This window comes from Lontra canadensis, unplaced genomic scaffold, assembly GCF_010015895.1.
Source record: "Lontra canadensis isolate GAN:19392208 unplaced genomic scaffold, GSC_riverotter_1.0 scaffold54, whole genome shotgun sequence".
Classification (NCBI taxonomy): Eukaryota; Metazoa; Chordata; class Mammalia; order Carnivora; family Mustelidae; genus Lontra; species Lontra canadensis.
In genome coordinates, this window is record NW_022631048.1 from 7113418 (window position 1) to 7130475 (window position 17058).

Here is a 17058-nt window from a genome sequence, read left to right on the forward strand (position 1 = left end):
GGGCATACATATATGTGTGTGTGAACACAGAAATTGTTCAATGTCATTGTGCAAACATCTGAACAAGTGCATTTCAAACATATATTCTTGTTTAGGCAAAAGTTATTTTTATGATATGGAAACATATCCATGATATAATATTAAAATAGAGTCAATTCTTGTTTTTACATTCTATAAAGTCATCATAAACAGGGATTAGTGAATACTGAACCATTGCTCTTAGACAAAATACAAAGTTAGATTCCCAAAAGCCTCTAGCCACATTTTTGTCAATAGATCTGCCAGATAACATGCATGTGGAGTCACAAAATGATTCCTCAGAGTCCAGTAATTTGGAACAAAGAGAGGCACGAATGGGCTGCGCCTCCAGGCACGGGTAAGACACGCAGGTACCAAGGTGAAGGCCCCACTCTGGGTGGACTCTCGGTTTTATTATTGTATGGTGGAACGTAAAGTATGCAGAAGCAAGGAGGGAAAAAACAACTCAAGAAAACAATCACGTGAGGGGCAGCAGGGACCTGCATATGTCCTCTCTCTAAAATCAATAAACAAATCTTAAAAAAAAAAAAAAAAAAAAGAAGAAGAAGGCAGAGCATCATGAGGCTCAACCTCAATTAGAAATATGTGTGTCTGGAGATAAATTTTTCACCACTCAGAGTGTATCCAAGAGTATTGATTTTGGGATTACAAATAAATATTAGCAAGTAGGCAAATTTACAAATACAAAATCCATGAATATTGAAGACTGTGTATTATATTAAAATTTTTGTTTTAAAAAAGGGACACCTGGGGTGCCTGGGTGGCTCAGTGGGTTAAGCTGCTGCCTTCGGTTCAGGTCGTGATCTTGGGGTCCTCGGATCGAGTCCCGCATCGGGCTCTCTGCTCAGCAGGGGGCCTGCTTCCCTCTCTCTCTCTCTCTCTGCCTGCCTCTCTGTTTACTTGTGATCTCTCTCTGTCAAATAAATAAATAAAATCTTAAAAAAAAAAAAAGGGACACCTGGGTGGCTCTGTCTGTTAAGCATCTGACTCTTGATTTCATCACAGGTCATGATCTCAGGGTGGTAAGATCGAGCCCCACATTGGGCTCTGTGCTGGGCATGGAGCCTGCTTAAGATTGTCTCTCTCTTTCTCCCTCTGCCCCTCCCCTCTGTTTACTCTCTCTCTCTCTCTTCTCTTTCTACATCTAAAAAAATAAATAAATAAAACAATAATTAATTTTAAAAAATAAATAAAAATTTTAAAATTGACTTAAGATTGGTTAAAAGTAAAATGAAATATTGATTATGCTTTGTTCCAGGCAGTTGAATTGTGAGTGATTTACATTTTCCTCTTTTTATCTTCAAGTTCTTCTATAGTGAGTATATATTTTCTCAATGTTAACTCATTGTTTCTTTATTGTGAAAATTATGCATGCACATGGCAAAAACTATGAAACATCAAACATTTCAAAAGTACTTCTCACTTTTTCAAAACTATAATCCAATATTAAAATGTACCTTTATTCTCCCAGAAGTTTATCATTTATACTAAAAATACATGTCCTTTCAATTTCATACACAGAAACTGTACAACTTGTACAAATTGATTATGGTATAAGAAAGAATGAGTAACATTGAATATTACCTATCATCTGGCATTCATTGTGCGTTATCTTTAAAATAAAAGTGATAAATACAATACAAAAACTTTACTTATCTGATATGTTAAAAGGAATCTCTCTCTGCTAATATGACATGTCTTATGCAATTTGGGGGAACTTTTCATATATTTTGTAGAATTAAGTGCTTTTCTTTTGTCATTTGTCTACTCATATTTAGGCCTTATTTCTATTCACTGTCACTCTACTTCTTAATGAATTGAAAAAGTTTTTTATATATATAAGGAAATTATAGTTTTGCTACAAATGTCAAGAATTTATTTTCTTATTTGCATTTGCATTAATATGTAATATACTTTCAACTTATATATCTGATATGAATTATGTACTAAATATTAAGATTTCCTATATTGGCAATAGCTCAACTTTTCTGAGTCATTCATGGTTCAAACATAGTATATCAGCAATATAATCTGCTAAGGAAAGTAAGGAATAAGATATTCTGATTATTTTCTTTCTTTTCATGAGCTCATGGTACATGAAATATTTTAAAGGCCGAAGATACTGATACCACTTCAGAGATATTTATATAATTTGAATAGTTTTATCTTTCTCAAATGACTTGAATTTGTAGTTAAATCACATCCAACAAAGAAAATGCCATTACTGAATGTATTTATTGGAAAATTCAGTCAAACTTAAAAAAAAAGAAGTGATCTCAGTTTTATAAAAATCTTGCAGAAGATTAAAGGAGAGGAGACACTTCTCAATTCATTTTATAGGGGCAACCAACACTGAAAAAGATTACAGGAAAATAAAACAGACACAGATACCACTCACGAATAAACACAAATGCTGCGTAACAATGTATCAGCAAGCTACTTCCAGCGAAATATACAAAGGATAATACATAAGACCAACTGGAGTTCATCCTAGCAATGCAAGCAGGATGAGACTTTCAAAAGCTCATCATTGCAATTGTCCATGAAAGTAGACTAAAAAAATCCATAGTTTGTCCCACTAGATACAGATAGGATATTTTACCAAATTCACCACCATGTCTTGATAGAAGCTATCAGGAAACCAGAAGCAGAGGGAAAGTACTCAACTAAAGATTTTATTTATATCTATCTATCTATCTATCTATCTATCTGAGAGAAAGAGAGAACACACACAGTTGTGCGCAAGTGAGGGGAGGGGAGAGACAAGCAGACTCCACACTTAGCTAGGAACCTCAGCCTGGAATCTGATTCAGGGCCCTGAGATCATGACCTGAGGCAAAATCAAGAGTCAGTATCTTACCTTACTGAGGCACAGAGATGTCCCAGAATTGTCCTCCAGTTGAAAAGGGAAACTAATGAAACCTAATTACAACTATGGCTTCTAATGCTGAGAGACCGAATTAACATTTTTTAAAAAGATTTTATTTATTTATTTGACAGAGAGTGAAATCACAAGTAGGCAGAGAGGCAGGCAGAGAGCAGGGGGAAGCAGGCTCCCCGCTGAGCAGAGAGCCTGATGCGGGGCTCGATCCCAGGACTCTTAAGATCATGACCTGAGCCGAAGGCAGAGGCTTAACCCACTGAGCCACCCAGGTGCCCCTGAATTAATCTTAGAGGGGAGGCAAGTCAAAGACATGCACAACCACCAACCTTACTGAACTCAACATTGAAGCCAGTATTAGAAGGCAAGGAAGAGATTTAAAGGATATATAAATTAGAAAAGATGAAATAAAGCTTTCTCTATTCACAGATGACATGATTATGTACATAGAAAAATCCCAAAGAAAGAGAGGAATAAATGAAACAAGATTAAGCCAGAGAGGGTGAGAAATCATAACAGATCCTTAATCATAGGAAACAAACTGAGGGTTTCTGGAGGGAGGAGGGTGGAGTGATGGGGAAACTGGGTGATGGACATTGGGGAGGTATGTGTTGTAATGAGAACTAGGTTTTAGTTAAGACTGATGAGTCACAGACCTGTATCCCTGAAACAAATAATATGTTAATTTTAAGAAAATTTCAAAGAACCTTGCAGATCCATACTGTATAATTCAAATTAACGGGATTCTCTGGGAAAGTCAAAACTATTGAGAGAAAAAGAGGTCAGTGGTGCCAGGAGCTGGGAACGGGGAGAGGGTTTGGCTGCAAAAAGGGTAATGGGTCTGGTCTCTGTCTTAATTGTGGTGGTGGTTGAAAATATCTATTTGTTAAAAGTAATGGAACTGTACAATAAAAAGAATAATTATACTGTATGAAAATTATAACAATTTAAAAAATAAATTTAGTTTCCTTAATGGCATATTTGACAGTGATGATTTTTTTCATTGCAGACTAACATGTTTCTTATATCTATGACATTCTTTTGATCGGTTTCTCTAATAATATGCCAGTCATAAAATTTTGCTCTTATAGTAATTTTTAATGTATATCAATAATTTACACTAGTATCCCATTATCAACTTTTTATTCAGAAAGTTCTTGGTCAGTCTCAACCACTTAATTTTTCACATGACCTTTAGAAAAAATGATCAAGATTAAAAGTATCTGCTGTTATTTTACTGAAGCATAATTAATCTTTTAGATTTATTTGTAAAGACGTGACAGCTCTACCATGTTGTCTTTGTATCAAAAAAATCTGTATTTACAATGATAGCTCTGCATCCAATCAAAATATATTTGAATTTATGATTATTTAAAAGTTATTTTGCTTTAAAGAGTCTTAAACATTTTTTCAAAAATGTGTATTTAAATTTGATCGTTATGGGTAATTACCACTTAGGCATTATAAATTGTTCCTGTGTTACTTAGTTTTTTTAAAGTTTTTATTTAAATTCCAGTTAATTGGGCACCTGGGTGGCTCAGTCAGTTAATTGTCTACCTTCAGCTCAGGTCATGATCCCAGGGTCCTGGGTTCGAGTCCCACATTTGGCTTCCTGCTCTCTGGGGAATCTGTTCCTCCCTTTCCCCTTCACCTTGCAAGTGTTCTCTCTCGCTCTCCCTGTCTCTCAAATAAATAAATAAAATCTTGAAAGAAATAAGGAAAGAAAAAAAGAGAGAAAGGAAGGAAGGAAGGAAAATAGAAATACCAGTTAATTAACATACAGAGTGCGTTATTACTTTCAGGTACAATATAGTTATTACTTTCAGGTACAAATAAGTTACTTGATTCAACACTTCTACACATCACCCAAGTCTCATCGTAAGTGCCCTCCTTAATTCCCACCACCTCCTTAAGCTGTCCCCCAAACCACCTCCCTTCCTGTGAGCATCAGTTTGTTCTCTATACTTGAGTTTATTTCTTGGTTTGCCTTTTTCGCTTTTTTTCCCTTTGCTCATATTTTTCCCCCTTAAATTCCACACATGAATGAACTCATATGATATTTGGCTTTCTCCAACTGACTTATTTTGCTTAGCATAATACCTTATAGCTCCATCTATGTTATTGCAAATGGCAAGATTTCATTCTGTTTCATGGCTGAGGAATATTCCATTATATGTACATACACCGCATCTTCACTTATTCATCAGTTGATGGACACTTGGGCTGTTTCCATAATTTGGCTATTGTAAAAATGCTGCTATAAACATCGGGGTGCATGCATCCCTTTGAATTAGTATTTTTATGTCCTTTGTAAATACCTAGTGGTGCAATTGCTGGATTGTAAGGTGGTTCTATTTGTAATTTTTCAGGAATCTGCATGCTGGTTCCCACAGTGGCTGCACCAGTTTGCACTCCCACCAACAGTGCACAAAGGTTCCCTTTTCTTCACATCCCCACCAATGCCTGTTGTTTCTTGGGTTAATTTTAGACCTTTTGAGAGATATGAGGTGATATCTCAGAATTTTGATTTGCATTTCCTTGATAGTGATGACAAACATCTTTTCATATGACTGTTGGCTATCTGTATGTCTTCTCTGGAAAAATGTCTATTCATGTCTTTTGCTCATTTTTAATTGGATTATTCATTTTTTGAGTGTTGATTTTTTATGAATTCTTTATAAAATTTGTATGCTAACCCTTTATCAGTATGTCATTTGCAAATATGTTTTCCCATTCTGTAATTGTCTTTTAGTTTTGTTGACTGTTTTCTTTGTTGTGTAGAAACTTTTATTTTGATGTAGTCCTAATAGTATACTTTTGTTTTTGCTTCCCTTGCCTAAAGAGACAAATTTAGAAAAAAGCTGCTATAGTCAGTGTCAGAGAAATTACTGCCTGTGCTTTCTTCAAGGACTTTTATGGTTTCAGGTCTCACATTTAGGTCTTTCATCCATTTTGAATTTATTTTGTATACGAGGAAAGGGAATGGTCCAGTTTCCCAATATCATTTGTTGAAGACACTGTCTTTTCCCATTGGATATTCTTTTCTGATGTGGACAAATAATTGACCATATCATTGTGGGTTCATTTCTTGGTTTTCTACTCAGTTTCACTGACTATAGGTCTATTTTTGTGCCAGGACCATACTATTTTGATTACATTGCAGCTTTGTAATATAACTTGAAGTCCAGAATTGTGATGCCTTGAGCTTTGTTTTTCTTTTGCATGGTTGCTTTGGCTATTCAGGGGTCTTTTGTGGTTCCATACAAATTTTAGGATTGTTCTAGTTTTGTGAAAAATGCTATTGGTATTTTGACAAGGATTGCATTAAATGTGCGGATTGCTTTGAGTAATATAGACATTTTAACAATATTTGTTCTTCCAATCCATGAGCATGGAGTTCTTTTCATTTCTTTTTATCCTCTTTCATTTCTCTCATCAATGCTTTATACTTTTCAGAGTACAGGTCTTTCACCTCTTTGGTTACCTTTGGTCACCTCCTAGGTATTTAATTGTTTTTGGTGCAATTGTAAATGGAACTAATTCCTTAATTTCTTTTTCTGCTGTTTCATTATTGGTGGATAGAAGTGCCAGTGATTTCTCTAAGTTGATTTTGTATCCTGTGACTTTACTGAGATTTATCAGTTTGAGCATTTTTTTGATGGAGTCTTTCCAGTTTACGTAGAGTGTCATGTCATCTGCAAATACTAAAAGTTTGACTTCTTCCTTACCTATTTGGATGTCTTTACGTCTTTTTGTGTTCTGAGATTGCTGTGGCTAGAATTTCCAGGACAATATTCAATATAAAAGGGTGAGATTGGACATCCTTATGTTTTTCCAGACCATAGAGGGAGAGCTCTCAGATTTTCCTCATTGAGGATGTTAGCTGTGAGTTTTTTCATATATGGTCCTTATAGTTTTAAGGTATGTTCCCACTAAACTGACTCTTTTGATGGTTTTTATCATGAGTGGATGTTGTACTTTTTCAAATTTTTTTTGCACGTATTGAAATGATCATATGGTTCTTATCCCTTATTTTGTATTAATTTGATGTATTATGTGGACTGATTTACAAATATTGAACCATCCTTGCAGCCCAGGAATGAATTCCACTTGATCATGGTGAATGACTTTTTAAAATTATTGTTGGATTCAGTTTGGTAGTATTTTGTTAAGAATTTTTGCATCCGTGTTCATTAGGGACATTGGCCTGTACTTGTCTTTATTTATTTATTTATTTTTTTGTAATGTCTTTATCTTGTTTTGGTATCGGGTAATGCTGGCCTCATAGAATGAGTTTGGAAGCTTTCCTTCCTTTTCCATTTTTTAGAATAGTTTGAGAAGGGTAGGTATTAACTCTTATTTAAATATTTGTTAGAATTCATCTTTGAAATCATCTGGTCCTGGACTTTTGTTTGCTGGGAGTTTTTTACTGATTCAATTTCTTTGCTGACTATTGGTCTGTTCAAATTTTCTATTTCTACATGTTTCTCCTTAGATAATTTATATATTTCTAGGAATTTATCTATTTCTTCTACATTGTCCAGTTTGTTGGCATATAATTTTTCACACTATTCTCTTATAACTGTTTTTTGTGGTGTTATTTGCTTTATCTCCTCTTTCATTTGTTTTTATTTATTTGAGTCATTTCTTTCTCTCTCCCCTCCCCCCTTTTTAATAAGATGGGCAAGAGTTTATCAATGTTGTTGATCTTTTCAAAGAGCCAACTGCTTGATTCATTGATCTGTACTAGTTTTTTTGGTTTCTTTGTTTCTTTTTTTAAGACTATTTATTTACTCAGGGTGCCTGAGTTGCTCAGTGGGTTAAAACCTCTGCCTTCAGCTCAGGTCATGATCCCGGGGTCCTGGGATCAAGCCCTGCATCGGGCTCTCTGCTCGGCAGGGACCCTGCTTCCCCTGCTCTCTCTGCCTGCTTCTCTGCCTACTTGTGATCTCTGTCAAATAAATAAATAAAATCTTTAAAAAATAAAAAAAAAATGATTATTTACTCATGAGAGAGAGAGAGAGAGAGAAGCAGAAACAAAGGAAGAGGCAGGCTCCTCACAAAGCAGGGAACCTGGTGAGGGACTCGAACCCAAGACCTTGAGACCATGACTTGAGCCAAAGGTAGATGCTTAACTGACTAAGCCACCCAGGTGCCCCCTTTTGTTAGTGTTTATATAATTTATATTTATTATTATTCTTCTTTCATTAGGCTTCATTTGTTTTGTTTTTCTAGCTTCTTTAGATGTGACATTGGGTTGTTTATTTGAGACTTTTCTTGCTACTTGAGGTAGTTCTGTATTGCTATGTACTTCCTTCATAGAAATAATTTTGCTGAATCCCAAAAGATTTGGATGGTTGTGTTTCCATTTTCATTTGTTTCTAGTTATTTTTTAAACATTTCTTTTTTTATTTCTTGGTTAACTCATCATTGTTTAGTAGCATATTATTTAACCTCCAGGTATTTGTGTTCTTTACAGATTTTTTTCTTGTGGTTAACTTCTAGTTTCATAGTATTGTTATCTGAAAAGGTTCATGGTATGATTTTGAACCTCTTGAATTTGGTGAGGCCTATGGGTGACCTAATATGTGATCTATTCTGGAGAATGTCCTATGTGCCCTTGAAAAGAATGTGTATTATGCTGTTTTAGGATGAAATGTTTTGAATATATCTGATAAGTCCATCTGGTCCAGTGTGTCATTCAAAGCCATTGTTCCTTATTGATTTTCTGTTTAGATGATCTGTCCACTAATGTAACTATGGTGTTAAAGTCTCCTACTATTATTGCATTATTATTAATTAATTCCTTTATTTTTGTTATTAACTTTTTTCTGTATTTGGGTGCTCCCATGTTGGGTGCACAAATATTTACAAATATTATATCTTCTTTTTGGATTGTTCCCTTTATGATTATATAATGTCCTTCCTTGTCTCTTGTTATGGTCCTTGTTTTAAAATTTCCTTTTCTGATATAAGAATTGCTACTTAACTTTATTTTGACATCCATTTGCATGATAGCTATTTCCCCATTCCATCACTTTCAATCTGCAGGTGTCTTTAGGTCTAAAGTGAACATCTTATAGGCAACATACAGACTTTTTTTTTAATCAATTTTGCCAGGAACATTTAGTTCCTTATATCCAAAGTAATTATTTTAAAAAAAAGTAATTATTGATAGATATGTATTCATTGACATTTCATTACTGGTTTTGTGGTTGTTTCTGAAAATTTTCTCTGATTCTTTCTTGCCTTTCTCTCTTTCATGGTTGCTGATTTTCTTAGGGCTATATTTAAATGTCATTCTCTTTATTCTTTGCATATTTATTTGGGGTTTTGATATATGGTTACCGTTAGGTTTGTATATATTATCTTCTGCATATAGCAGTCTATATTGAGTTGATGGTCGTTAAATTTGAATCCATTCTTTTTCCTTTTCCTCCCCATGTTTTAGGCCTATGTGATTAATTTTACATCCTTTTTTTAAAGATTTTATTTATTTGTCAGAGAGAGAGAGAGTGCACAAGCAGGGGGAGCAACAGGCAGAGGGAGAATCAGACTCTCCACTGAGTAAGGAGCCTGATACAGGACTCGATCCCAGGACCCTAGGATCATGACCTGAGCTGAAGGCAGATGATTAACTGACTGAGGCACCTACAAGTCCCAGTTTTACAGCTTTTTGTGTGAGTGTTCCCTGAATATTTTCTTAAAAAAATATACACTTTACTGCTTTTGTGTTTCTTACATTTATATTGTCACTTTTGGTCCCTTCTTTCCACTCAGAGTCTCCTTTAATATTTTTTTGAGGGCTAGTTTAGTGGTCATAAACTCCTTTAGTTTTTGTCTGGGAAACTCTTTCCTCTCCTTTTATTCTGAATGATAGCCACACTGGTTAGAGTATTCTTGGCTGTAGGTGTTCCCCATTCAGCACTTTGAATATATCTTTCTATTCTGTTGCCAAGTTTCATTGGAAAAGTCTCCTGCTAGCCTTATGGGTTTTCCTTCATCAGTTACTGACTTCTTTTGTCTTCCTGGTCTTAAGGTTCTTTTCTTTATCACTGTATTTTGTGAATGTAATTACCACATGTCCTGGTGTTAGATATGCTTTTTTTGATTTTGATGGGAATTCTCTGTGCCTCCTGGGTAAGGATGTCTCTTTCCTTCCCCAGATTGGTAAAGTTCTCAGCTATTATTTCTTCAAATACATTTTCTGTTCCCTTTTCTCTTCTTCTGGGACTCCTATAATCTGCATGTTATTACATTTAATGGAATCACTGAGTTCCATAAGTCCATTTTTTTTTAAGATTTTATTTATTTATTTGACAGAGAAAGATCACAAGGAGGTAGAGAGAGTCAGGCAGAGAGAGAGAGGAAAGCAGGCTCCCCCATGAGCAGAGAGCCTGATGTGGGGCTCGATCCCAGGACCCTGAGATCATGACCTGAGCTGAAGGCAGAGGCTTAACCCATTGAGCCACCCAGGCGCCCCGCATAAGTCCATTCTTATGTTGCATTATTCTTCTTTCTCTGTTTTTGTTCAGTTTCATTATTTTCCATTGTCTTCTACATCACTAGTTCATTCCTCTATTTCTTTCAGCCTTGCATTCTTTGCATCAAACCTGTCTCCAATTTAATCTATAGTGCCCCTCATCTCTCATTGATTCTTTCTAACTCTTTTGTCTCTGCAGTAAGGGTCTCACAGATATCTTCTATTCTTTTCTCATACCCAGGGAGTAGTCTTATGATGGTTGCTTTAAATTCACCATTAGGCATGTTACTTCCATCTGTTTCACTTAGCTCTCTGTCCATGACCTTAACTTGTTCTTTCATTTGGGATGATCCCTCCGTTTTGGCATTTGACTAAGTCTGTCTTCTTTTCTGTGTTAGAAAAGCCTGTTACATCTCCTGCTTCTTAAAGTAATGGCCTTATGTAGGACAGGTCTTGTAAGGCCCTGGGTTGGGCACTTCAGGCAGTGTCTCTCATGTGTGCTGTGTGCTATCTGCTGTTGTTTTTGGCTGCTCTGTCCTTCAGGCCAGTCATCTGCAGAGGCTTTCCTTGCCTGCTCTGGGCAGTATTGGGTCATTGGCCTGAATGTGGTGAGTTTTAACGAGGCTCTGTTTCTGTTTGTGATATAAGACTCGATACCACCTCCACCAGAACTGAGGCCCTGTACAAATCTCTGGTCAGGAGACATGGTGTTGGCAGGGGTTTGTTTTGGTTCTTGGGGAGGGGCCTGCCATGCTGGGATTGAGGCAAGGTTGACTGAGAAAGACAGTCCTACCAGACTGCAGGGGGGTGGGTCTTGGTGTAAGCAAGTTAAGCAGTCAGTGTTGGCATTGTGTTGTTTCCCACAGGTGGCTCTATGTTTATACTGAAGGGCAGTAAGGGAAATGGCTCCAGCCAGCTCCCTCATGCCAGAGAGAGGCATTTCTATGAATGATGCCTCTCAGGGACAAGCTCTGAGAAAAGTGAATATTCCCTCCCCCTCACCTCCTGCCTTGTGGCCCATGCATTTTTTTAGGTGGTCTGCCCCTGGGTTGTTTGCCTGCTTTCTTTCCAGGAGTAGGGCAGGACCCTCAGGGGTCTATCAGCCCAGTTTGCTGAACTTTAAAGGCTCTAAGCCCTACTGGTTGTAGGAACTCATGAAATTCAACATCTCTCAATTTCTAAGCCAATGGCTATGGGGAAATATTCTCCTTGTGCATACCCCTGTGTGTTCCTCTCTCTCTCACCTCTCTTTGCAACCAGAGCTTCTTTCCTTTCACAGTGATCCAGATCTGTTCCTTCCCTAAACCTCAATTCTGCACTTCTTACTATCTTCAATGTGTCCTCTTCTCTCCCTTTAGTTGTGGAATTTTTTTTTCTGCCAGTCTTCAGGTTGATATCTGCAGTATTTAGGATGATTTGATATTTCTCCAGTTGTATTCATGGGATGACATGAAGTTAGGGTTCTTTTACCCTGCTACCATTTTCTCCTTTGTTATTTTTTATATAAAATTTTAACCCTTCCAATATTATTTCCACATAAATTGTTGCTTGTTTTATAAACCTCTGAGTTAAGTATTTTCTCTTCAAAGATATCCTATCAAAGCTGTTTGTTTAACAGGGATCATACTCTCTTACCTAGTGAATTCAGTAAATATTGTCATATTATAATTTAAAATAGAATATTATTTTGAAGAAATTTGATAAAAGTCTAAGTTTTTATCTTCAGTTAATTTTAGTGGATTTTTTTCATTTTAATGTCTTTGTTTTTAATTTGTCAATATTAATTTCACTAAGCTATACCTTGATATTGATACTTTAGAAATTAATACACACAATAATTACAGAATTTTTTCAGAAATTTTTTTATGTTTTACTTGTGAGATATATATATGTGTATATGTATATGTGTGTGTGTGTGTATATATATATATATATATATATATATATATATATATATATAAATCCTTTTGTTTGCTTTCTCTTTAGAGAAATGAGTCACTTGTATCTACCTTTCATATCCTCCATGTTTACTCAAATTGCTTTATTGTTTCTTTCTCTTTTCTATTCCTTATTCCTGATTTTAACAAGGCCTACTTTTCATGTATCTGATTTTATTTTTGCCAATGTCTGTTTTCCATTTGGATTTACCCAGCATCCCCTTTATTTAGTTTTCTCTTATGTTATTGCTCAGCTTTGCCATATCTTTTTTTCTTCTTCTATTGTCTAAAATCTTGGTACATTGATTCTGAGATATATTTTTCCCATTCTCTTTCTTTCATGAATTTTCTTTTGTTGTTATTTGTTTATTTTAAATTTCTTGTTACCTGTCTTATTCCTGTCATATTTATTCACAAACCTAAAGCCATGGTTATACAAAAGATTGAAAAGGGCCTTCATATTTTGGTCAAAAATAACTTAGGAGTGGAGAAGGGCCTGGGCAGAGAAGTGATGTGATATCAGGCAGTTTGTTTGGAGAATTCTGCATAAGAGCAAAGCTGCATCATCCTGTCCAGCCTCATCAGGCCTCTCAGCACTCAACATCAGGCGCATTAGTGGGTGAGGTCAGTGGTCACCAGGGAGAGTTCCTGTACTTAACAGGAGCAGTTTTATTAATGCATTTCCTTTCAAATGATGGAGGTTGTCAGCTATGCTGGTTATCTCCTCTACTTTGAAAAATAATAGCTTGCTTCTACTCAAGAAAGCTTAATATTAGTTTTTCTGCTCCCTGTGCCTTCAGAGTTCTGGTGATCTCTGCCGCCTGCACAAGTCAGCTCTTTCCATGTTGAGTGAGGGTCTATGTATCATTTGGCCCATTGGATCCATGCAAAAGCCTGAATGCTGGAAAGGGGATCAGCTCTCCAGCCATATTCTGGTCACTATGAACAATTTCTTTTTTAAACTTTTGCTTGTACAAATAATTTTTATTTTTTATTTTTTAAGCTTTTTTTTTTCTGGCTTTATTGAAGTATAATTGATAAAAACTATATATACCTAAGTTGTGCAACATGATTTTTTAAGGTCTGCAATGTGATGTTTATGTTTACATTGTGAAATTACCATAATTAAGTTAATTAACATATCTCCTCACATAGTTACCTTTTATTTTGAGGCAAGAACACATAAAATCTATTCTCTTAGGAAATTTTAAGTATGCAGTAATCATCATGCTGTACATTGGATCCCCAGAACTTATTCATCCTATAACTGATAGTTTTTCTCTTTAACCAACATTTCCCAATTTCCTCTCATGTCTAGTTCCTGGAAGCGAGTATTCTACTCCCTGATTCTGTGCATTTGTCATTGATTGATTGACTGATTCCACATGTAAGTGATATCATACAGTATTTGTCATTTTGTGTCTGGCTAATTTCACTTAATATGTGACCTGCAAGTCATCCAGGTTGTCACAAATGGTAGAAATTCTTTTTTTTTATAGTGAATAATATTCCTTATATATATATATCATTTTTTCTTATCCATTTTTTCATTGACAAGTGTTTACATTATTTCCATATCTTGTCTACTGTGAATAATGTTGCAGTGAACATGGGAGTGCAGACACTCCTTTGAGATGATGATTTCCATTAGTTTCAGAACTGTTGAGACCATTGACCTTATTGGACCTGAAAAATATGCTTGTATTATAATATATAATCTGGAAAAAAATAAAGATGGATAATAGATTTTTTTTTTTTGTCTGTTTGTTTGTTTGCTTTTTGTTTGTGTGTGTGTGTTTAATTCATTCTCTGTACTGAAGATAGACATTATGGGAAACACAAACTTCTTCCTTTTTTTTTTTTAATTTATTTGGAAATTCAATGAATGTTGCACTCAATCTGACTCCACTGACCTTATGCTTAGTAGTTATTCCAAGCACATTATGTATGTCTATCTCCATGTAAATCTGTTTAATTTATTCATTTTCATATGTTATTGAACATAATAACTTCTTACTTTATCTGCATGATCTCTTTCTTCTTCACACCAACCCTGAGACATAGATATCTTTATCTCCCAGTTCAGAGATAAGTAAAAACTAAGTGGTTTGGCAATCATTTTGCAGCAAGACATAAGCACACTGGGCTTAACTTCTGCTTTCTCTCTTCTACATTTTTTTTTCTCCTTTTGTGTTCATGTGTATTTTATTGAAAAGATCCCATAGCTCTCTCAGGGCTGATAATTGATGACACCTTCATCCAAAAGTTTATATTTATTTTATATCTATTTAGTTTTATTATCTTTAGAAATTAAGAAAGATAGCAATATGTAAAAAAGTTAAGATATCTAATATGTAAAAAAGTTAAGAAAAGAGATTGTAGAGATAGAATAGACTTAGAACAATGCCCAGAACAAAGACCTAGAATTTTGGCAACTTCATTTAATTCTCAACACATTCTGTTTGTTCCTTGAATTCTATTTCTTTGGATCTCACTTAAATTGCTTAAGCACTGAAGTTATTATCTAATTTAACTGTTCTTGGCAAGGACTCAAAGCTAATGGCTTCAGATGATTCTCCTCACTCTGTTTCATGTAAAGTCCTCTTTCACCGAGGCTCTAACTGCTCCCGTTCAGAACCACCATGTAACTTCCAGGACTTCCATGTTCTTTAGCAACCAGGACGCAAGAGTGGCTCTTGGCAACAGACTGTGACAGGAGCAAAGAGAAAATTGTGACAACATCAGCGTATGGTGAGAGTTGATGTTATATGAAATCTTACAATACGAAAATTTTAAAAATAATAATAAATAAATCTCTTTTTAAATATGCACATGGAAAAGCAAAGCAAAACAAAACAAAACAACAACAACAACAAAACTCCTAAAAACCTGAAAGAATAATTACATTTGTAACAGTCAGCACTTGCATAAAATTTGCTCAGTCCTTTAGATGTTTTACCTAAACTAACTCATCCAATTCTCCCAAACATGTTATGAGTCAGGTCCTGTTCACATCCCTATTACAGTGATGCTCAGTATCAGTGACTTGCAGAGCTGAATTACAGCCACTTCCAAGACCACAGTGTGTGCTCTAAGGACCTGTGCTTTACCACCTCACTGGTCCACGGTCTACATTTAAACAGAGCATGTAAACACAACGGCATAGATACTTTGGAAGAATTCTTAAAACCCACATTTTTAATTCCCTCAACAAGAATTTATTGAGTACATCCTGGGTGTCACATACTCTTTAAGACATAGATTATTATGGGGGTGCCTGGGTGTCATTCAGTTAAGCATCTGACTTGGGCTCACGTCATGATCTCAGATCTGGGACTGAACCCTGAGTCTGGCTCCTGTTCAGGAAGGAGTCTCCTCCTCCCTCTCCCTCTGCCCCTCCCCCTGCTCATGCTTGCTCTCTCTGTTGCTCTATCAAATAAATAGAATCTAAAAAAAAAAAAAAAAAAAAAAGGAAGACATAGATTACTGCAGTTCAAATATACAAACATTCAGCATTCATCACTATTTTGCAGTAGATGGGCAATAAACATGCTGAATAAGAAAATTAGAAAATGAAGATAAATGCCATGAAGAAAAATAAAACACACATGTCAGGAAGAGTTACAATGAAGGTGATTGAAAGCTTACTTGGTAAGGTGACACCTGAGCACATGCTTGTGTGTCATATGGGACTCAGAAGATGATTGTACCTGACAGAGAGCAAGTGCAAAGGTCCAGAGGGAGCTTGGCACCCTGTGTTGGAAGAGGACTGGGAGATTGATACTATTCAGAAGAGATGGTGAAATATAGAGTAGCAGGAGATGGAGTCAGAGATATAATGGGACACTTGATTATCAAAGATCTTGTACTTTATTGTAGGTGAGTTGCCTTGTCCTCTAGGTAAGGCAGGAGGTCATGGGATTATTTGCAGCACAGACTTGTCAGGATCTCTATATATTCTGAAAGGCTCCATCAGCTGCTGTGCTAAGAATAGACTGTCAAAAGACAAGCATGGATGTATGGGACCAGGGAGGAGACAACTGAAATGATCAGTTTAGAGGGTTGGGGCTTGACCTTGGTACATGGCAATGCAGTAGGTGCAAAGTGATCTTGGTCAGGTTGTATTTTGAAAGTGGAGCCAAACAGATGGGATGAAAAATTTCATGTCTATGAAGGAAAAATAAATACATGAAAAGAGTCAGAAATCTCTATATTTTTTAGCAACAGCAATTGATGGGGTGGGGAGGTACTTAGTTTAAATAAACTGAGGATGACAGTGGATAGAGCATGATTTAGTGTTCTGCTGACATTCCAGGGGCAAAGTCAGGAAGGTATGTGGATATGAGTCTGGAGTCAGGAGCATTTAGAGTAGAGTTGATATTTCAAGCATGGAATTCTGTCAGCTCACCAATGGAATGTCTGGGAAGAAAGTAAAGGTTCGAGAATCGCTGATAGAATTCAGCCTTTTAGTTAATGGTACTTTTGAAACGTTGCTTTTTAATTAGGTTAAGAGGAAATTGAATTTGTGGATGTGGAAACAAAGAGACAATTTAAGGTAATTCAAGATAAATAAAAAATTCAAAAGTTTTGCTCTACATGGAGATCAACAAAATGAAGGGCTACATAGATGTTGGAAGTGAAGACAACTGATTTGTTTTGTCTTTTTTTTTTTTTATGTTGTGATAAATGGCAAAATGTTTGTAGAGTAAGGGGGATTA